The sequence below is a fragment of the Rattus norvegicus genome, chromosome 8, assembly GCF_021556685.1.
Source record: "Rattus norvegicus strain SHRSP/BbbUtx chromosome 8, alternate assembly SHRSP_T2T, whole genome shotgun sequence".
Taxonomy (NCBI): Eukaryota; Metazoa; Chordata; class Mammalia; order Rodentia; family Muridae; genus Rattus; species Rattus norvegicus.
In genome coordinates, this window is record NC_141541.1 from 43006675 (window position 1) to 43029218 (window position 22544).

Here is a 22544-nt window from a genome sequence, read left to right on the forward strand (position 1 = left end):
ATTATACACATTAAAGGGGATTGTCTATAGATTCGTACAATACACGCTGAGCAAATGATGAAGCAGCTCAAGTCTTGATGATAATTCTAAGTTGAATTTCAACTGCTCCATAGACTCCCTTCCTGTGGTACTTTCTTTGTCCTCTAGGCCTTCTCTTCTTTGTACCTACAGAGCTAATAACAGAATCCCATAGCATAGGGTGAGTGAGAAAATGCACCCCAGAGGTTTAGCATAGTGAACACTCGGCAAGCATTGCTTACCAATATTAAATTTGACTTCATGAGTCACCACCTACCCCTCTTCTCTGCCTGGCTCCTGGTACTAGCCATTCCCAAGTGTCTGCCCTCATACGATGGACTAGTTCTGTTTCTATCTGCTCTTTGGTGGCTTGGGATTCATTTAAGTCACAATTAGGAAACCAAAACACCCAGATTCTCTTCAAAATTTAGCAGCATCTTTATCAGGCATGGGAAAGGTGAAGAGAGTGGTCCCTTAAAAGTCCCTTAAGTCTCTCCCAAGTCGGAATGTGGGATAGAGGGAAAAGAGACTAGCAGAGTAGTTGGAGAGACCAGGGAGAGATCAGTGTGCAGGATTCCTCAACCCCATGAAGTGCCTTGTAGTTTCTTAAGCTCTGAGATTTACCTGGAACCTACCCCGACTTTGATGGCCATGGCAATGGAGATGTGGGAAAAGGGTCCAGGCTTGTAGAGTCCCTGCTCACAGGTCTAGAATCCTCTAGATCTAAGATTCCAAGCTGTGGGTTATAAGTTACATACTGGACTAATTCTCCCTGGTATGAGCCATGATGTTACAGTTCCTCCCAGCACAGGACCTGTTAGAACTACCACACCGTGCCTGAGAAGAGGCTGAGTTTGGCTTTGGAGGGTTTCCAAGGCTAAGGTTTCTTTCCAGAGTGTAATGTGTGTTATGTTGGTAAATCGCCACGTGTTGTTTAAGTGCCCTGAGATGCTGACTCTGGGAGCAGGATTGCCCCTCAGCCCACTTCAGATCCAAGCATGCTTATGCCCCCTGAAAGAAAGTCCTGAGTCAGGCCGGCCTTCTGGCTCTGTGAAGAAACAAAAAAACCAACCAGTAAGCAGCTAAGGGTGTTAAAATCATCATGCCCTTGAAAAGAGCCTGGAGGTAAACCCTTTCCAACCAAGGTTACTACTGTTTATCCCCTAATGTGAAAAATGTCTCCTGTGGGAACAGGAGGCCAGAAGCTCAGCTTCGAGAAGTTAACCTATAGATGGGAACTGCAAATGGGGACTTGGCTGGCTGCCTCAACTTCCCCAGTTGGTTTCTTCTGGATGACTAAGTAGCTGGTTTGACCATGTCACTTTCCTGCTGTTATTTGTTCTTTCATTTGAGGCCTCACTCACAGGAGGGGACTCTGCTCTGCTTAGGGCTCTCTGTTGTGGGCTCCAGCTGGCCGCCTCGGCGGGCGGGGCTCCCTGAGTTTCTACTAGATGTTCGTAAGCCCTGCTTTGATGATATTACCTTTTGTCTGTACTCTCGGTCAGGATATTCCAATTGCCTCCACCACCTGATTTGATGATACTTTCGACGCCCGCTGCTTCTATGGCCACTCGCTATTTATTCTTTTATCTTTCCTTTGCTATCTACTTAATAAATTTGTCCTCTTAAAACTGAAAGCACAGGCTGGAGAGATGGCTCAGTGGTTAAGAGCACTGCCTGCTCTTCCGGAGGTCCTGAGTTCAAATCCCAGCAACCACATGGTGGCTCACAACCATCTGTAATGAGATCTGATATACTCTTCTGGTGTGTCTGAAGACAGTCACAGTGTACTTATATATAATAAATAAATCTTAAAAAAAAAAACAACTGAAAGCACAGCTATCATAGATCACTCTCCAGACTGCACAGAACGCATCCTGACCCCCAGGAAGGGTCAATTTCATTTGTTCTGAGGAAATAGGTAAGGCCAGTTGTGGCGGACCAATAGCAGCTCCAGTAGGTTGGGGGGGGGTCTCCAAAGACGAGAGCAACAGCATATGATGGCTTCCATATCTATAGGTTATATCGCAGGTTCAATTAATCACAGATGGGAAATATTTGATAAATAAAGCATCTGGAGGGAACAAGTAAGAACAGGCGCTTTTCTTTTCTTTTCTTTTTTTTTTTGTTTCCCGTTATTTCATAAGCGACATAGTATCGGCAACTATTTACATTGTGTTCAGTCTTATAAATAATCTACAGAGGGTTTCAAGGATGTGGGAGGATGTGCATGGACCATTTGTAAGTACTATGCCTGCCAGTATCTGCCTCTGCGTCTTCAGATTTTTGAGTTCTGTAAGGGGTCCAGAACCATTCCCTGTAAACACGAAGGGATGGTTTAAAAAAATTAAAACAGACACACACACACACACACACACACACACACTGCCACCACCAGCACCACCAGCACCCCTGTCACCACCGCCATGAAGTCACCACCCTTGGCTCTTCTCTTAATCGGGGTGTTGATACTGTTGAGAGGCAGCGAGGAGGATCTTTGTACCTGTTCTGATAGACAGAATGAAGCTCAGAGGGCACTACTTGACTTTATGGAGCAAGTCAAGAAAGGCAATGAAGCCTCCTCGTGACTTTTGCACTCCCTCAGGCTGCTTCGCTTTAGAATCTGGCAGCCATATTGTAAGGAAGCCCAGAGCACATGGAAAGGCCATGAAGTTCTGACTGACAGGTCTCAGTCAAGAGCTAGCATCAAAGCCCAGAAATCTGAGTGAATGAGCCTAGGGTGATTCTACCATTCAGCTTTTGAGTTGCCTTAAGTGAAATCCCATACCCAACAGACAGACAAGTTGCCACTCGCCGTCAGAATAAACGTTCATCTCCTGTGTGTTGTAGGTCAGATTGTTACACAGCCTAATAGGACACCACTAGAATTAAACGCTGTGTGTTGTTTCTAGCAAACTCAGCAACAATCATTGGATTCCCACGAGTTCCCTCTGAAACTTCAGATTTTCTCTTTCCTCTCGATCTTGTCCCTGTCACTCTGAGTCTGCTGTCTCTCCTCTTCTGCTTCCCATCTGAGGTGGCTTTGACAACTACTACCTGAAAAACCTTTGACACTTGCCCATTCGAGAACCCTGGGCCTGCTCTTGGGTTTTCACTGTAGTACCAAGAACGTCCCTTTAAGGGAGTGCTAGGAATGCCAGACTCCCTTACACAATGGGGAGGGAAGATACAGACCAATATCTCTCCCACTCTCAGCTCTCATCAAAGTTCACGCTCAGCTTGCTCTTGGCTTATGAGATCCCAGTAACCTCGGATACGAGGAGACATCGATTCTCACAGAGGTCATTATCCTTTACTCCGGCTCCCTCCGAACCACACTAGCGCCCACACCCTTATCCTCAGTTCTGGGCAGACTTTCCTGGACAGGATGGAGAAAGGCACCCTTCCCCACACCTTCAGCCTGAGGATTCTACCACTCCAGAGCCCGGGCTTGAGAGGAGGTGCCCTGGGAGCTAAGGCCCGTCAATCACTCACTCAGGCAACCAGCACTGAATTGCAGGCCATTAGGCAGAGGACCGGCGCCCTGCTCACTCACCGGGCAGCCATCGGCAGGATGTTAGCCGATCGCAAGGCGGCCATTCTTATGATTTATTCAAACGCTCATTACAGTCAATCTATTTTTACACAGAGGTGAAGATGTGCACTGATAACGGTTAATCATTTATAATTCCATGAACTGGTTGAAAGCCAATGTACTATCAAAGTCGCGGCAGTAGTTCCTCAAGCCTCAGGTAGCCCCTGAAGCAAAAAAGAGAAGTCTTTACACCAGCCCAGGAAAACCCTGTCACTTGCTAACACTTATCAACTAGGAAGAAGGTGAGTGCCAGACCTGCCCCCACTGGAGCTTATGCCCTGGTGGAGGGAGCACAAGTCAGAGCAGGCAGAGGGGCGGTTCGAAGACCACCAGAAGAGAGAGGTCACGTGGAGCTGGAGTTACCGAGAAGTACTGTGCAGAGGAGCCTGAACTTTGGCCAGGGTCTACAAGTGGTCAAACTAATGCCAGGTCGGGGTGGGGGTGGGGGCAACACTTGAACCCATCAGCCTCAAATGAGGTGCAACCATTTCAGCGCCGAAAGAAGAAAGAGATCAGCAGGATTTCCTTTCCTTTCCTTCGTACATCCACAGAAATAACCAAATAAAAAAGAAAGCATAGGCTATGAGTATGGCCCAGGTTGTGGTCCGATGTCGTCCATTCTTCCTTTCACTGCACCCCTGCTCGATCACTGACATAAGTGGCCAAGGATCAGATTGACCTTGCAAGCTAAACGCTCCCTTCCCTGGCACACATGACACACGTAACATATCAAGTCCACCTTTATGTCCACCCAATACAGTCTAATTAAGTATCGTATCACATTATAGAACCTCATCGTCACATTCAGGCATAATCTAATTTCAGTCCTACCGAATTTTACATTCTGACTAGTTCACTGGTCAGTGTGTGTCTTCTGCATTGTGTAGCAGTTAAAGATCAGGCTTGGGGCTGGTCCTGAACCCATAACCTTATGGAATCAGTGTGGAAACGCCAAACAAAGTTACTTACAGTTCAGGGCCTCTTTTCTAGTGAGCAGCATGGAAGACCAGAAACCCTTTAAAGTCTTGTTCCAGGCTTCACCTGTCAAGAAAAGGAAACATCTTTATAAACTGAGTAAAATTCTGAGGTTAAGAAGCAGGGTGTTCATGGGGTAGATCCAGGGATGATCATGGACTGGTGGCCCCATGTCCACAGGGCTGAGGGGGAAAGTTTCCTAGAAAAGATTTTGGGTGTACACCGTGAGTGCTGTCTTCTACAAGTGAGTCAGGGTAGAGACACTCTCTACCACACCTTATTTTTTTTCTGATTTTTCAGCCCCTTCCCTACACAAATACCAGAAGAATTAAAAAAAAAAAAAAACCTTCTTGGTGGTTGAGTGCCCCAAGCTGTCCACAGCAATATCTACTGCCTGGAGTTTTCCACCTGGTGAAAAACCCTGTCTGTACAGGGAGAAAGCACTGAGAGTCCTATGCAAGGCTCAGGTGTGGGCAGGGAAGTCAGCACAACGCAAGCAAACAAAACTGACTCCATTGTTTGTGGTCTTGCAACAGGAAGAACTTTTTCCATTTTTAAAAGTTTTGAGAATATAACATAACTATATCATTTCCCTTTCCCAATGGGAGGGATTTAAGGTGAAAAGTCCAGAGTGGGTAGAAAGAAAACTGTGCACGAAAAAAAATGATGGGGACAACTTAGAAAAATAAAAAGCCTAGTTTTCATTTTCTTTCTGGGGTAAGACTTTAAAAAAAAAAGGCATAAGTTTATCAGGTGTCTACTCCATGATCTACATGAACCGAATACCCAGGAATAGGTCCTGTTTTTAAAACATTGTCACCACCTTACTTGGGAAGTAAGATTGCCCTTGTGAAAGAGTCTCAGAAAAGACACCACTGTACTAAAGATGTACTGAGTTCTGGCAGCGTCCACCACTCTCCCTCCACAAGGAGAGGAAGTTAGCAGGGGTTGAAGCAGTCAAAGGAAGTTTCACAGGAGGTAGAATGTGAGTCTGAAGGCTTGAAAAGGTATGACTCGTCTGGTGGGAGGGAGGGGGTGTCAAACACGGAGAGTTTGGACCTAAATGTCTCCAAAGGCCTACGTGTCAAAAGCTTAGTTGCCAGAGTGGCACTGTTACATGCTCTAACTCTGGAGAGCTAGAGCCCTGGGAGGTATTCAGAGCGCTGAGAGGCCTTGAAGTGGATTCTATGGCCCCAGTTCTCCCGCTTTGCCTTCTGCTCTTCAGCCAGAAGGCGAGTAATTTTACACTACCAAATGCTTCTGCCAGGATATGCCTTGTGTCCTCGAAGCAATTTGGCCAATCAGCTATGGACTGGATCCTCCACAATAATGAGCCAAATTTAACCTTTTCTCTTTATAAACGGACTATCTGTGATATTTTGTAACAGTGATGGAAAGATGACTAACAAGAACACATGATAAAATAAAATAAAATAAAATAAAATAAAATAAAATAAAATAAAATAGAAGGCTCTGAGTTTCAGGTCTGGCACCAGAGCTCCTCGAGTTACTGAAGATAGTTTTGGTGGCCCTCTCCCACTCACTTCTATACTTCCCTTTAACCAACCCAAGAGAAGTGTCTTGGCAAAGGGTGGAATTACAATAGACTCAGGCATGAGTACAGTGAGGTGTGCGCATGGAAATAAATTGTCCCCCCTACCCATGACAGTCTCCAGGCTAAGGTTCTTCTGTGGCTCTCTTCTAATGATTGCCTGTTCCCGGTCATAGCTCATGCCGGTCTCTCATGAAGTAGACCGTGACACTAGACTGTAAGTCATCGAGGAAAGGAACCATGTTTTACATGTCTTTATATCCCTAGAGTTTAGCAGAGTGCCTCAAATTAGTCAGATTCCCATAAGTATCTGCTGAAATGTTGAACAATGCACAATGTTCACTCCAACTAGAATCTAGTAAGACCAACCAAAGTCTAGCTTGTAGTTGGCAGTGGGCTCTAATGTGTGCCCTTCTTACTTACCTCCACATTATGTCTGAGTACTACAAGAACCGCAGACACAGGAGTCCTAAACCACTGAACCATGACCTGTTTGGGATCAAACCACCCTTTCACAGGGGTCGCCTAAGATCACTGGGAAAACACAGATGCTTACATTATGATTTATAACAGTAGCAAAATTACAGTTATGAAGTAGCAACAAAAATAATTTTAGGTTTCACGGTCACCCCAACACAAGGATTTGTATATTTTACTATTCTGTTACACTTCTATTTTTTATCTAATTTATATTTCAAACATATAAATAATTTATTATTCATAATTTTATAATTGATAACTTTGTAATTTATAATTTATTAAATATTTCTATTTTACTATTTTCCATTAAAAGGCCGTATATTTAGGGAGATTGAGAACCACTGCTCTAAAGTCTACTTGATGAGGCAATGTGCGCTCCCCCTGCCCTCTGGGTCTGTCCACTTAAGACACCAACAACTTAGAGGATAGCCCTGCCTTTCGTCTGTGCATGATACAAAGCCAAGAAGGGACACTGCTATGCTCGAGGATTAGAATCCATATTGCACTGAACAAGATCAAAAAGATGGCCTAAACTAGAATGTTCACTTCTCCACCACCAGCTTGTATTTCTTGCACACCAACATCATAACAACCACAAATTAAACAAATTTGAAACTCATGGGGAAATTTGCCCACAATCTCATTAGTTGAAAATATCAAATTATACTTTATCCACATGCAAATCCATTTTCTTAATATAACTGTAGAAAATGCTTTCGCGCGCGCGCGTGCGCGCACACACACACACACACACACACACACAAAACCTAGCTCTTACACTAAAAAAAAAGAAAATCAATTGCAGAACCAGAATGGGTTGAGTTAGTTTGAAAGACAACAACAGAAAAACCTTGGGTCATCTGAGTTCAGTGCAATCCCAGGATAAGTTCTGGATGCTGCCAAACTTGTTAAATGTGATCTTCATAGCCATACAGTGTCTTGGCTGAGGCACGGGTGATGTCCTCCTGGACTTACCAGGTCATACTAGTTCTGTATGCTATAATGCCTTCATTTTTTAAGAACTTTGACATTAATGAGTAAAAGAGAGAGGAGAAAAATCTAGTGGTCACAAAGGCAGGCTCTGGTATCGTGGTTGTACATGGTTCAATTCAAACTTGACTGTGGGAAAGTTCCCAAACTTCTTTGTGCCTTAGTTTTTCATCTTTGAAATCGGACTAATTAAATCTCAAGCTCTGAGAGTTGTTGGGAGGCTTGTGGGATACCCTACAACCTAAGGTGTGTTAGAATAGCGCCCATCCAAAACAAGCATCCACTGGATTCCAGGTATTATTGCATTCTTCTCAGCAGGAAGAGGCTGGGAAGTAGAAGACACAGGAGAAGAAACCCGGCCTGTATCTGCCTTTTGACTTTCTTAGTAGTACCCACTGGTGACAGAGTTAGGACACCATTGCCTAAAGCAACCTGACCCTTCTTCCTCAGAGTAGACATCCAAATACATAAAGAAACAAAGGAGGAACTGCATTATTCTAGGATGCAGGCTCAAGACTAATCAAAGATTCTAGAGGAAGCTAGTCTTCACATAACAAGGGATTCTCTAATAATGAGAAACACTCAGAAATGAATAAGGCTTCATTCCAAATAGTGACTCACAGCCCTGAAGGAGCTTCCTGCACTAGATGAAAAGCTGTGCCAAGGAATGGTGTCCCAGATTTGGCCTTCAGCCATTAGCAAAATAAAAAAAAGAAAACACACACATTTGAAAGAGAGACAGAGAGAGAGAGAGAGAGAGAGAGAGAGAGAGAGAGAGAGAGAGACAGACAGAGAGACAGAGAGAGAGAGGGAGAGAGAGAAGCAGACAGATAGTGAGTTTAAAATGGCACTTCTAATTTCTGTGTGCATATATGTGTGGGGGTATAGTGTGTGTGTGTGTGTGTGTGTGTGTGTGTGTGTGTGTGTGTGTGTGTGCATGCACAAATGCAGAAGCTAGAGGAGAACTTCAGGTACCTCCTTCTATCACTCTGAACCTTATTCCTTTGAAACAGAGATTTTCACTGAACCTGCGGGTGCTTTTTGACTAGGCTGGTGGTCAGCAAGCCTTAGCATCCCCTCTCTCCACCCCACCCAAACACTGGGGTTACAGGCTCACACAAGATCACAGTGGGTTACGTAAGTGATGGGATCTGAACTCAGGTTCATGGCCACACGGCCAGTGTTCCTAACCACTGGGCTGCCACAAAAGCTCTGAAGATTCCCATTTTGATAAAATATTAATCATGCCATCCTTCATCATCATCTCATAACGCAATCCAACCTGCAAAAGGAGAGCAGATGTCTTGCAACTAAGGGTCAGTCCTTGAGTTGAGTGATTAAAATATCATCAAAATCATATCCTATCACAAAAGGGCAGTTGCGCACATGAACTCAGGGAAATTATAACAGAGTGCACAAGACCTGAGGCAAGCTTCAGCCAAACAAAAGCCAAGCATGGAGAGGGGAAGATAGGTGTGAAACCCCATTCCTAGCTGAGGAACTTCTGGGAGAAGAGTCACCTTTGTGTAATGGTGTGACCCCTGAAAGACTGACCACACTCCAGGACAGGCCTCACTCCCAAGAGAAGTAGAGTAACACAAACTGAACTCAGTGGGGAAAGTAGAGAAGCCGTGGGGAGGTGAAGGGAGAAAGAGAGAGAGAGCGAGAGAGAGAGAGAGAGAGAGAGAGAGAGAGAGGTGAGAGGTGAGAGGTTGAGGGGAGGACATGATCAAAGCACAGTGTGTTATATTTTTGAAGAATTGACACTAATATTTCAAGTCACACTCTCGTTTCCCCGCATGTCCATCTGACAACTCTGTTTCTGTCTCCAGCTTTCTTTTCATGTTTCTGTTTCTGTCTCTAACTTTCTTCGTTTCCTTCCTTCTTTCCTCTTAACTCTTCTTATTTATTCCCCCATCCCTGTTCCTACTGAAATAGATTTAAAAAAAAAATCACATACTGTATCCTGATTATGGTTTCTCCTCTCTCTGCTTCTCCCAATTCCTCCCACCTCCTGTCCTATTCAGGTCTACACCCTTCTGTTTGTCTGCAAACAGGCAAGGGTCTGAAGAGGTGGTTCAGTGAAGAACACTTTCTGCTCTGTAGAGGACAGGGATTCTATTCCCAGTACTTCTATCAGGCCTCTCACAACAGTCTTTAACTCCAGGGGATTTAATATATTAAAAAAGAAAAAGAAAATAAACAGGCTTCTAAGCAATAATAATATAATATAATTAAATAAAACAAAGCTAACATATTAGAATAGTACAAAACAAACTGAAGAAAAAGAGACAAAAAAAAAAAGACACCAGAAACAGATATAGATGAAAAGACCTACTCAATTCACACACTTAGGAATCCCATAAAAAAACTAAACTGGAAGCATGTATTTATAGATATATGTATGTATATGTGTGTGCACACACACACACAGAGGAGTAAAAAGAGGAAAGAAAGACATTTAAATATATATAAATTTGATTTAAATAAAATGAAAATAAGATAAATTTTTAAAAATAAGAAGAAAAAGGGAAGGTCCTAACTTAACATTATGAGACAAGAACATCCGAAATGAGTTCATTTTCTGTTGTCCATCTACTGCTGGGCATGTAGTCTACCCTTAAGAGTAGTTTGTTAAAACCCAGGATAGCTAAAACTATCCTCAACAATAAAAGGACTTCAGAGGGAATCACTATCCCTGAACTCAAGCAGTATTACAGAGCAATAGTGATAAAAACTGCATGGTATTGGTACACAGACAGACAGATAGACCAGTGGAATAGAATTGAAGACCCAGAAATGAACCCACACACCTATGGTCACTTGATTTCTGACAAAGGAGCCAAAACCATCCAATGGAAAAAAGATAACGTTTTCAGCAAATGGTGCTGGTTCAACTGGAGGACAACATGTAGAAGAATGCAGATCGATCCATGCTTATCACCCTGTACAAAGCTTAAGTCCAAGTGGATCAAGGACCTCCACATCAAACCAGATACACTCAAACTAATAGAAGAAAAAGTGGGAAAGACTCTCGAACACATGGGCACTGGAGAACATTTCCTGAACAAAACACCAATGGTTTATGCTCTAAGATCAAGAATCGACAAATGGGATCTCATAAAACTGCAAAGCTTCTGTAAGGCAAAGGATACTATGGTTAGGACAAAACGGCAACCAACAGATTGGGAAAAGATTTTTACCAATCCTACAACAGATATACGGCTTATATCCAAAGTATACAAAGAACTCAAGAAGTTAGGCCGCAGGGAGACAAATAACCCTATTAAAAATGGGGTTCAGAGCTAAACAAAGAATTCACAGCTGAGGAATGCCGAATGGCTGAGAAACACCTAAAGAAATGTTCAACGTCTTTAATCATAAGGGAAATGCAAATCAAAACAACCCTGAGATTTCACCTCACACCAGTGAGAATGGCTAAGATCAAAAACTCAGGTGACAGCAAATGCTGGCAAGGATGTGGAGAAAGAGGAACACTCCTCCATTGTTGGTGGGATTGCAGACTGGTACAACCATTCTGGAAATCAGTCTGGAGGTTCCTCAGAAAATTGGACATTGAGGACCCGAGGACCCAGCTATACCTCTCTTGGGCATATACCCAAAAGATGCCCCAACATATAAAAAAGACACGTGCTCCACTATGTTCATAGTAGCCTTATTTATAATAGCCAGAAAATGGAAAGAACCCAGATGCCCTTCAACAGAGGAATGGATACAGAAAATGTGGTACATCTACACAATGGAATATTACTCAGCTATCAAAAACAATGACTTCATGAAATTCATAGCCAAATTGTTGGTACTGGAAAATATCATCCTGAGTGAGGTAACCCAATCACAGAAAAACACACATGGTATACACTCATTGATAAGTGGCTATTAGCCCAAATGCTTGAATTACCCTAGATTCATAGAACACAGGAAACTCAAGACAGATGATCAAAATGTGAATGCTTCACTCCTTCTTTAAAAGGGGAACAAGAATACCCTTGGCAGGGAATAGAGAGGCAAAGATTAAAATAGAGACAGAAGGAACACCCATTCAGAGCCTTCCCCACATGTGGCCCACGCATATACAGTCATCCAATTAGACAAGATGGATGAAGCAAAGAAGTGCAGACCAACAGGAACCGGATGTAGATCTCTCCTGAGAGACACAGCCAGAATACAGCAAATACAGAGGCGAATGCCAGCAGCAAACCACTGAACTGAGAATAGGTCCACTATTGAAGGAATCAGAGAAAGAACTGGAAGATCTTGAAGGGGCTCGAGACCCCATATGTATAACAATGCTAAGCAACCAGAGCTTCCAGGGACTAAGCCACTACCTAAAGACTGTTCATGGACTGACCCTGGACTCTGACCTCCATAGGTAGCAATGAATATCCTAGTAAGAGCACCAGTGGAAGGGGAAGCCCTGGGTCCTGCTAAGACTGAACCCCCAGTGAACGTGATTGTTGGGGGGAGGGTGGCAATGGGGGGAGGATGGGGAGGGGAGCACCCATAAAGAAGGGGAGGGAGAGGGGTTAGGGGGATGTTTGCCCGGAAACCGGGAAAGGGAATAACACTCGAAATGTAAATAAGAGATACTCAAGTTAATAAAAAACATTAATAAAAAAAAAGAGTAGTTTGTTTCCCCAGTGAGACTCCCTCGGAATAGACTAAATCTTTATTTACATGTGGTTATCAATTGGAGATATCTGGGTTATCAATTGAATATATCTGGCTTAGGGATGAGGGCATTCTGTCCCTTAGATCTCCGTTTGTCTCTCTGTCTCTGTTTCTCTCTCTCTCTCTCTCTCTCTCTCTCTCTCTCTCTTTCACTCTCTCTCTCTCTCACACACACACACACACACATGCACACCACACACACACACACATACTTATACATATGCAACGTCTCCATGTTGTCTTTATCTTTCCTGTCTTACTATGCATCAGAGAAGACCCATCGTGCATGCCTCTGGGATTGATATATTAGAACCTTCCAAAGCCAGCACTATGTGATCTCAGTAGGGAGACAGCACGTCAAAGGCATGCAGCCATGCAGAGGTAATATGACAAGAATTAGGATTTCAGGCTATCTTCTTCACTCTGAACGTGAGAGAGAATCAGAGATGAAACTGACCACTCACCTTTAGAGACATGAAGGAATACGCAAAATGATAAAGAAAAGGGCGTGGTTGGGTGGTCGGCTTTGTTTGGAAAAGCAAGGAGAAAGCTTCCCCAGTAGAACTTCCAGAACTTGACTCTGCATCCTTAGACAGCTGTGCAGCCAGCTGTGAGGCACACCCAGGTAAGTTAGAGGGATGGGGGAAGTGATGCTGTTGTCAACAACCATAGCCAATACGGACAGTGCTGTACCAAGGGGTTCAGCCAGATGTGTGGATTCATGCTCTGACTTTGTGATTATCTTACTCTTTGATCTTTGAGAAGAACCGTTAACGACTTTATGCCTCAATTTTCCTATCAGAAAATGATGGGGTTAGACTAGGCAATCCTTAAAACAAAGTTCCCCAACATCTGATATGCTCCTGATTAATTGCCAGGGAAAAGTGCTAAATCTCTTCCTAAAGGGTTTCATAATGTAATTGTAGTTAAGAGCAAAGATTTGGGGTTCAGATATGTTGCTTTCTAGCTGCGACCCATTAATTTTTTTTTGACCGTAGTCTCTCTCAGTCTCAATTTTCACCTCTCTAAGAGGAAAACACTGGAAACAACAAATGAGATGGTGCATCACATTTACTGAACGACTCGGTCTATATTAATAACTTAATAGGATTATTCATGTTATTCTGTGTCTAAAAGAGACGGTAAGCAACTGAGTGGAGAAAAGACAGGCAAACAGTGAAACCTGGGCCATCTGTATCCATCTTACTGCCCCAAACTTTTCCTGTTCTCGCTCAAGCCAGACCTTTTGAGATCAGATCTGTGAGACACCCTCCTTGGGTATCAACTGTTTCCCGGGATGTTCATCTTCTCTCAAAAACTCCTGAAGCATATGAATAAACCTTCCAAAAGGGAAGCAACCTTTAAGGGAGTGAAACCCTTAGCTGGACAGGGCATTCATGAAGGATGCCTATTAGTTTACTACAGCAACTTTAGATGGCACAGCCCATGTGCCACTGTCACAATGCTAAAGTCCCCACACTGCCCCATTGGTTGTGGATGATATTCTGCAATTGCTTATATTTGCCCTATGAGATTGCCATTCAAGCACTGTAGCTCCTGGCCAGCAGGTTCTACATGAAACAGCAGCTGAGTGATCAAACATGTCATTACTTCGTACTAAATATACAGGGCATGAAATTCTTACTCTTTGGCATTGAGGACATCGGGTAACTTTCCTCTAAGCCTGGTAGATATAGATTCTACTTCCACACCGTCCTTGGCTTTTGGGACGCAGGCAGGGTAAGCACCCAGTTGCAAAAGGTGATCCCTGGGTCACATTCCCTCTACTCTTGAGCCTGCACTTTTAGTGTAGGTATGAATATGAAGCCCTATACAGAATCTTACCACTGGTAACCTAGCCCTAGTCACTAATCCAAATAGAAGAGGTGCTCTGACTCCATGAACAGTGGGTGGAAGCCTATGGTTTGCTCTCTGAGCCCAGAAGATAGGCTCACCTATACAGTACCCTGATCCTGGAGATGTCCTCTGCAGTGCAAAGACAACACTAAGAGCCTACTTCCATCAGTCATGGCAGTCCCTCTGCCCATTCCATGTCTAACTTCTCCAGTTGGTCGATCACAACCACCTTCCTTTAAAAATATTCCAAGACTCGGTATCTGCTATTTTTCTGAATTCTGACAACACTGAAACGTTCGGGAGATTTCACATTTTGAAATGTTGAATTTTAATGTTTCAGGAAAAAAAGAAAAGGATGACTTAGCCATTGCAATCCTGAATGTCCACTGAATGGCATTAGGGATCAGTCATTCCTAAAATGGGCACCAGTCCTCCTTGCGTGTGGCCTAGAGAGAAAGCAGGTACCACTGGAAGTCTCCTTCGTCACAGAGCCAGGTGTCAGGTAACTCCTGCCGCCTGTGGGGGAGTTTTAGATTTAAGGAAAGTGGGACAGGTCGGGTAGCCAGGAGAGTCTCCTCTGTGCTGGACCCAACTAGAAGCTGAAGGAGGACTAGGAGTGCCAGCGCTGGACCCAGTGAGTGCTCTGCCTCTGTCTGCTTCCTTCATTCTCAGGCAAGAGGCCGGAAGGGCTTTCTGCTGCTTTCCAGGAATACCAAAGGCCCAGGGCTAGGGCTCAAAAGACCTACTCCCAGCCCACGCCATTCCTGAGGCTCCACCTCTCACTCTTGCCTCTCCTACCTACCCCCACCTCCTCTGTGGCAGCTGCACCCCTCCCTTTATTTCCATCCCACTCTTCCTATCAAAGCCCCAACAGCACATATTTTGTTAATTGTACAAACCTAATGGGGGAATGCATTGGCAAAAAAGGGTAATGGCCATCAGACCAGCAATAAAACAAAATTAATGGCCCATAGGAAGAAATCATGTCCACTTAATCCCAGCTCTGAAACTCTAATAGAATAATGGAATACCAACGGAGGGTTTTTTCTCTCTCTATGCAGATTGCTTACACCATGTTAATCACTTGCAAAGCAGGCCACATACCACTCGGGCTCACATGACCCTCCAGGGAAAGTAGCAGACCAGAAACGTTCAGTGCAAGGCTCATTACTGACACGCACCACCACCGCGGTAACACCTTCCCTCCCTCCCCCAGGTGACTCAGGACGGCTAGTGTGAGGGCCGTCAGGTGTGGTGGGCTGGAAAGCAAGTCACAGAATGCCTAATAATAGCAGGCATTTATTGAGCGCTTACTATGTGCCAGGCGTTGGCTAGTTGATTACTTTCTGTCTACTGGATTTCTGCAGATCTCATCCTCCTTCTCTACAGTCACACGGTGCTGTGAGGTAGACACGGGCCACCGTGTGTGGCTCTTTACAGTTAAATATTAATAAATTAAAATCTACAAGGCAAAATTCTCTGGTCTTAATCAGCTTCACGCCAAGTGTAGAAGAGCCACAAGTGGGATCAACTCGTTTCATTTCTACCGTGAATGACACAAACCCACGCACGCAAAGGTTGTGTGGTTTGGCCAAGGTCAAACAATGAAGTGACCAACTTCGGGAATAGAATACAGTGACAATGTTCAGTGGCCATAGGAGGGGGTGGGGCCACACCCAGGCCCGTGTATGATCCCTTTAGCTATAACAGCCAAAAAGTGGAAGCAACCCAGTGTCCATTGACAAAATGACAGTAAAACAAAATGTGGCGGAGATAGTTTGGATCTGAAAAGTGCCACCCCACCCTACCCCCGCCAACCCACGTGTTAAAGACTTGGTTACCAACTGTTAACCAGAGATGACCACTGAACCAAATCATCATGGCCAAATTAACTAAAGCAAGCAATTAATTAAAGCAAGCTTTTTATTTGTGTATGTGGGCTGCCTCCCCCTAAGGTGGGGTTCAAGAGCTCAGCATTGGATATAAAGACACGGTTTTTATAGTTCAGGAGTGGGGGGGGGGGTTCCAAATGGGAGACTTGGCCAGCTGAGCAGGCAGGGTTACAGGAGCAGAACATAAACACAAGTTAGTCCCTCCTGAAACAAAGACATGGCTGGGGGCGGGTGGGAGGGCATAACAAGGTAGTCAGTAGTTATTCATAACAAGGTAGTCATAGGTGGGATAACCTTTTGAAACAAAGATAGGGTCCCAAGATGGTTATAAACAACTTTTTGAAACAAAAGCATGATTGCCATTCCTGGAACAGACAGTACAGAGCTGTTTGTAGTTATGGTTAAAGGTGGGGCATAGGCCAATTCCTGAGAAACAGAGGCTTAGTCATAAACAGGAATGAGCCTCACTTGTGTTTACTATACGATGGCTTTTAAGCTTAAGACTGAAGCAGGCTGGTTCTTCACAACCAGTGACACTACTGAGAGGTGATAGAACTTGGAAGGAGGGGAGATAGGACCTAGTGAAGCAAATTAGGTCAATGGAGGCATGTCCTTGAAAGAGATGTTGAAACCCTGTCCTTTCCTGTCTTTGCCACCATTTGCCAAGCAGGCCTCCATCAGCATACATTCCTACCATGATGCCCTGTGCCACCACACTGCAAAACACAGGGGCCACCTGACCTGGACTAAAACCTCTAAGCCCAGGACTCAAAAACAACGGTTACCCCTCTACTAGAACTATTTTCTCCAGTCACTTTGTCACAGTGACAGACAGCTGACTAACACAGGTAGAAACACATAACGGTGAAAAAGATATATGCTACAACATGGGCGAACCTTGAGGACATTGTGCTAAGTGAAATAACCAGCACAAAAGGGGGAAATACTCTTTGATTCCACTCATAGTCCAATCCACAGTCAGAAAGCAGAGTGATGGCTGCCAAGGGCCAGGAGTGGAGTTGCCTGGCCGGGGAGTTGTTCAATAGGGCGAGTTTCAAGTTTGCAAGGTGAGAAGAGTTCTGTGAACGGATGGTGGTGAAGGCCGCACAATTCACGGACGAATGTGATGCTACTTAGTGCTCTGTGCTCTTCGAAATAGTTTTACCTTGCACACGTTATACACATGCGCACACCACCACCATCACCACGAACACCCCCTAATTTCTATCAGGAGAGAGAAAACACCCAGGAGCTTTAAAAAGTAGAAAAGGGGGGGCACTCTCAGAAGTCCAAAGGCAAGACAAGGGGAGCCAAGGATTGTTGGCAGAGATTCCAGGGAACCCCCAAGTCCCTGAAGCCACAAAGGAAGGAGTATAAGAAAGGATGTGAGGACTGCCTACTCCCAAATGCAAAAACCTGCCAAAGCTGAGGGTCAACCTGGAAGGCTGTGTTTCGTGGTAGGACCCCAAACCAACGTGACTCTGAAGGGGTGGGAAATGACTTATGAAATTATTTAGGATTTTAAAACAGAGGGGGAGGACTGCCTAGTGGGGGAAGGGGAAAACCAACCTTCTGGTCTGAAATCAGAGACAGTCTAGGAATGTATCCACAACAATACAGGATGAGCAGAGAGTCTAAAGAGGGAAGGGAATGGGAGGCTGAGAGAAGATGAGTGGGTTAAAACTCTTAGCCTCTTGGGGCTGGGGATTTAGCTCAGTGGTAGAGCGCTTACCTAGGAAGCGCAAGGCCCTGGGTTCGGTCCCCAGCTCCGAAAAAAAGAACCAAAAAAAAAAAAAAAAAAAAAAAAAAACTCTTAGCCTCTTAATGTCCTGTGGTGCTGAGCAGCTTGGTGTGTGGGAGGGTTGGACGATACAAAGAACGGCCTTCGTCACCTTAGTCTTAGGACCCCGCACACACCATTCCAACTCTCTGAACCTCAATTTCTTCATCTTTTGGACCAAGTGGCTGGATTGGAGCAAGAACAGCCTTTAAGTTTCGGATGCCTACAAGCCTCTTAGATTTTTATCCAGATGGGTGTGCATGTTATTCCGGGAACATGCTACGAATGATAGCAAGATTTTAAGGATCTCCGCCTTTGCAGAGTTATAAGTCAGAAGGAAAGATTTCCACTAGGTGCATATTTAGCCGAAAAGGGCTAAGATTCCAAGAAACTTTGAACAGAGTATCGATAAATCTGTTGGCCTCAACTCAAATGTTTAGGCTTGCTTTGGCTGTAAAGACATTGTAAAAATTCAACAATGGCATCCCGATACATTTTGGAAAATTAAACTGCTGTCTCTGGTGCAAGTAAATATTCTTGGTGGGATACTGTTTGGCTACAAGCAAGAGAAACTGTGGAGCAGGCATGGAGGGGGAGGGAAGAAATTGCTTCTGCTTTGGGGAACAAAGCCATGTGACACAGGAGAAAGGTCAGCTGCAGGATGACCCTGGACATTCCTCATTTGGTTAGAAGTGAAGAGGCCCCAAAGTCCCCTCTGGAGAGGGGTCTGGCTCCAAAAGAAAAGTAAATACAGCCTACCCAGGAGGCTCAGCCCCGGGGCAGAACAAATGCATGTCTTTGTGCTAACAAGTCCCCACTGGCATCTGGCTTTACTTTGCATAGAATTCTCAGCTGTGTGACAAGAGAAAGTGACAATCTGAGGATTCATCAAGGGAAGCAGAGCAGGCAACGTACAGCATTTTTGCCACCAACGAGCAATAAGGACTAACCCAGGGTCACAAGGGCAGAGGGGGCATCTGCAGCAAGGGTCAGCGCCTGTCAGCCTAGGAGTCAGTCACCACAGAAGACAGGCTGCAGTTTAGAGCTGGCTCAAAGTAGGAGCCAAGTTAGGACAGAGCATGTCTGGAAGTGATAGCATAACTCTTTCATGTCAGCACTCTGGAGGCAGGACAAGTTCTTGGCCAGCCTTGACCACATCATGAGACCCTGCCCCAAAATCGCAACCAACCAATAAACAAAACGAAACTAAACCCCCTTTTTATTTCACATTTTGGGTTAGGGGGCAGGATTTATTTAGGGAATCCCAAATGGGAAGCCACACCAGGAATTCATTTATGTATAAAATATGTTTTGCAAGGTTGAGATCAATGGTGGATGTCAAAGCTAGTTCTCTTACCTGCAGGAACCTATACTCTAGAGGTATGTTCTTAGTCCTCGGGTCGAGGATAGCAGCCAAGGATAGCAATGAATGCTGTCCCACGCAAAAATCAGAAGCATAAAGCATTGTGAGTTCTCTGATGTGGACTTTTATAAACGGCAGCATCCTGTCATGACATCAAAGGTTGAACAAGCCTGGGGTGAAGTATGGAGAGGCAATAGCAGGCAGGTTCTCTCCACCAAGCATTCCCAGGCCTTTCTATTACTAGGTCCCTTTGGAGGGAATATACCTGTACAGTGGTGGGCAGTGTGGCTAGTCATGGTCCTTAGCGCAGTACTGGAATGAAGAGATGTTGGTATTCGGTCCAGACCAAATCAGCCATCCTGTGCATCTCAGAGGAGTCCCAGAGCCCCTCCAAATAACATTAAGGCACTTCCCATTCATTATTTCCCAACTCGCCTCTTGGGGCTGGCCCTGAATATTGTTTCATAAATAACTGAACAGGGCTCCAGAGTTAGGCAGATGTGCACAGCGCTGGTTGATGACGAGGGACTTTGGCTGTGCTAAATGGTTCTGGGATGCTGACTCTGAGCAGAGGGGTGGCTCAGTGGAGAAAACAACTGAGTGGCTGGTGTCCCCACCTGGATCCCCAGATCACAGTGGGGATGCTGAAAGAGCATTTGTTTCCAATTGTTCTTAGCCACTAATTTGGCTCCAGGGTATAACACCAATCTGAGAACAAACGGAGTAGGAAAACCAACCCTTTCCTAAGGAGACCCAATTTTGCCATAAACGGAGGTGGGGGTGGGCGGTGTTTCTGGGTTCACAGCACAAGCCACTGGGCACTGTGGCGGACTCATCAGGCACTGAAGCAGGACCTCCTGCACTGAGGCAAGATGGCATCTCTGCCCTATAGCTCCTAGTCACCCCAGCTGCAGTGCCATCTGCTGAGCCTCACCTGCTCATTGTTCCTCTGAGGCACCCCCAGCAGAGGACAGATTATTCTGATGGCAGGAGATGGAATATGGTCCCTTGCTAGCAGTAACTACCCAGAACAATCTCTCCTGTGCCGCTGACTGCCTCCACCTGGCATCTGCCTGCCAAAGAGCTTGCAGGTGGCAGAGGGTACAGGTGCTGGCTGGGGGACTCCGCCCACACATGGAACAGTCTAAGGGCCCTGTGGGGGCAGGACTGTTAGGGTGCAGAAAGGTTGGCCATAGCTAACCTCTGGAGAAGACACGGTGAAGCTCTTGTACGTGGCAAACCGAAGAGCTAGCATCTTCCAGAGGGGAAGAGGTGGTGAGTGAGGGCAGGGCCCCAAAGCAGCTGCCTTCGTGTGTGCAAAACTGCCAGCAAACAAGAGGCCCTTCTCATGGTTAAATTGCCTTCCTACGTCTTAAAGGATCTAAATCAGAGGGCTTTCAGGGTGACCCTCTCGTAGGCAAAACAGCAGACAGGATGCCTTTTCCAGTGCACGGCGCTTTTACTCCCAACTTCCCAGCAGATGTGTCATGGTTTCTATTGACAAAAATGCCAGCCTTGCTAGCCGATGATTTAGCTGTTCAATAATTTCATAAATCCGACCTTGAGTAAAAGTACAGGAAAGGGAACAATTTTTAAAAAGCCTCTGGGCAGTCAAAATACGTGTCACAAAACCGTGTTTGTGAACCTTATTCAGAGGGGATGCTTGGAGCTTTTTCTTGTGGCTCCTTCCCCTGTGTTTTGCACACATTTCTAACAGGCTAACAGGTTAGGTCTTGGCTGTTTTGACATCATAAAAGAGGAAAGTAGGCTTTCCCAAAAGGCAAAGTTTAGGGTCTGGAGGGCCACAGAGAGGGCCAAGGGTCAAGCCCATGGGTCCTCCAGCAAGGTTTAGCCATGATCAGGCTAATTTGTTCAGCAATAGTGGGGAGGAGTAGGAGACCTGAGTTCCCACTCACAGTGTGTAACACACCCTCTGTGTTAGCTGCCCAGAGTCTGGTCTTCTGGATGGCCCTTACGGAGTCCTTCTTCTGGGCTGCCTGTGTTTTCAGAAGTCACTTGGGTTTCTAATTGGTTGGTTCATTCATTCAACAGGCACTGATTCCGTCAAGGCCGGGCCACTCCAATGGGGAGGAAGAAAGGAAGGCAGGGAACACCTGTCACTCATGGGGTTCTCCAAGATGTATGCTAACGAGACATTAGGAAAGACAGCCAGGAAGCAGAGAGGCAAACAAGCTAAGCCATCACCTAACCCAGGCCCTAACATTGGAGAGAATTTTTGTGAGAAGAGGCAGTTATCCTTAAGAATTCAGCTGGAAGGGGTTGGGGATTTAGCTCAGTGGTAGAGCGCTTGCCTAGCAAGTGCAAGGCCCTGGGTTCGGTCCCCAGCTCCGAAAAAAAAAAAAAAAGAAGAAAAAAAAAAAGAATTCAGCTGGAAATGTCGCAATACGGAAAGTTTCAAACTATGCTTACCAAGAAACACAGGACAATACGGGCCTGAAGAGGGTGTGGAGACATCTTAGACAAAGGTGCAGAGTGAAAAAGCTGCAGAGTAAGGGTGAAAAATCAGAGCTGGGGAAAGTCAGAGAGATGAGGATGCTGGGTTGACTTCCCCATCTGCATGATGAGCATCTGGGATCCCTGAAGTGCTTCAGGCTCCCACATTAACTGGGCTGCCTCTCCCTGACCCCACATCTCTATACTTTTGATTTGTTTTGGAAGGCAGCATTTTCATTCATCCTTCCTCCTCTCCAGGTACCAATCAATCACCTCCAGTGGCTACCTACATCTCGGTAGGCCCCAGCTGCAGGTTACCAGCCCAGGAAGATTACCAGCCACTCCAAGCCTGCCCAGTCCCTCAGACAAGAGGTAGCACTGCCCCTCATTTGAGGACACAAAGTTTTTGCAGGTGGTGGGGGAGGGGATGAAATTTGAACAATCTGTCCTGAAGAATGCAGGTTAATAATTTATAGATTCATTAAAAAGAAAAAAAAAACCACCCGCTGAAACAAATTGCATACAAATTGTCTGACAGTCAGAGGAAATGTGCTGGTGTTGCTTAGTGAAGCAGAATAAATATATGCGGCCCATAATAATAAGTTACTTAAACTTGGGCCACTAAATGATTTATTAATTGTCCTCGAATCCTTTCTGGTTACAACCAAAACCAAAAGCGTGGTCATATTTTACATCTACTCATATACTGCGAACACTGAAGATCACAGCTGCCTACAGCTGTCCATCCCATGTTTCCTCCTAGCCCCACCTTTACAGATGGACCTACTGTCTCACCAAAGAAGGACATGTGCCCCAAATGCACAAGCATGTACTACATATTCTTGTCTATCTCTCTCTCTCTCCCCCATCAATGCTACAGTACTGCTGAGTGGACG

General features: G+C 45.2%; 1 protein-coding gene across 13 annotated transcripts in view; it reads right to left on the reverse strand.

Moving 5' to 3' along the window:
• The window catches only part of Pknox2 (PBX/knotted 1 homeobox 2), a 262954-nt gene that overhangs the window by 185280 nt on the left and 55130 nt on the right, over positions 1-22544 (reverse strand). For 12 of the 13 annotated variants that reach the window (XM_087563654.1, XM_087563647.1, XM_087563649.1 and 9 more), the window contains exon 2: positions 4583-4654. The gene's annotated coding sequence lies outside the window, so the exon portion shown is untranslated. 13 annotated transcript variants of the gene reach the window in all.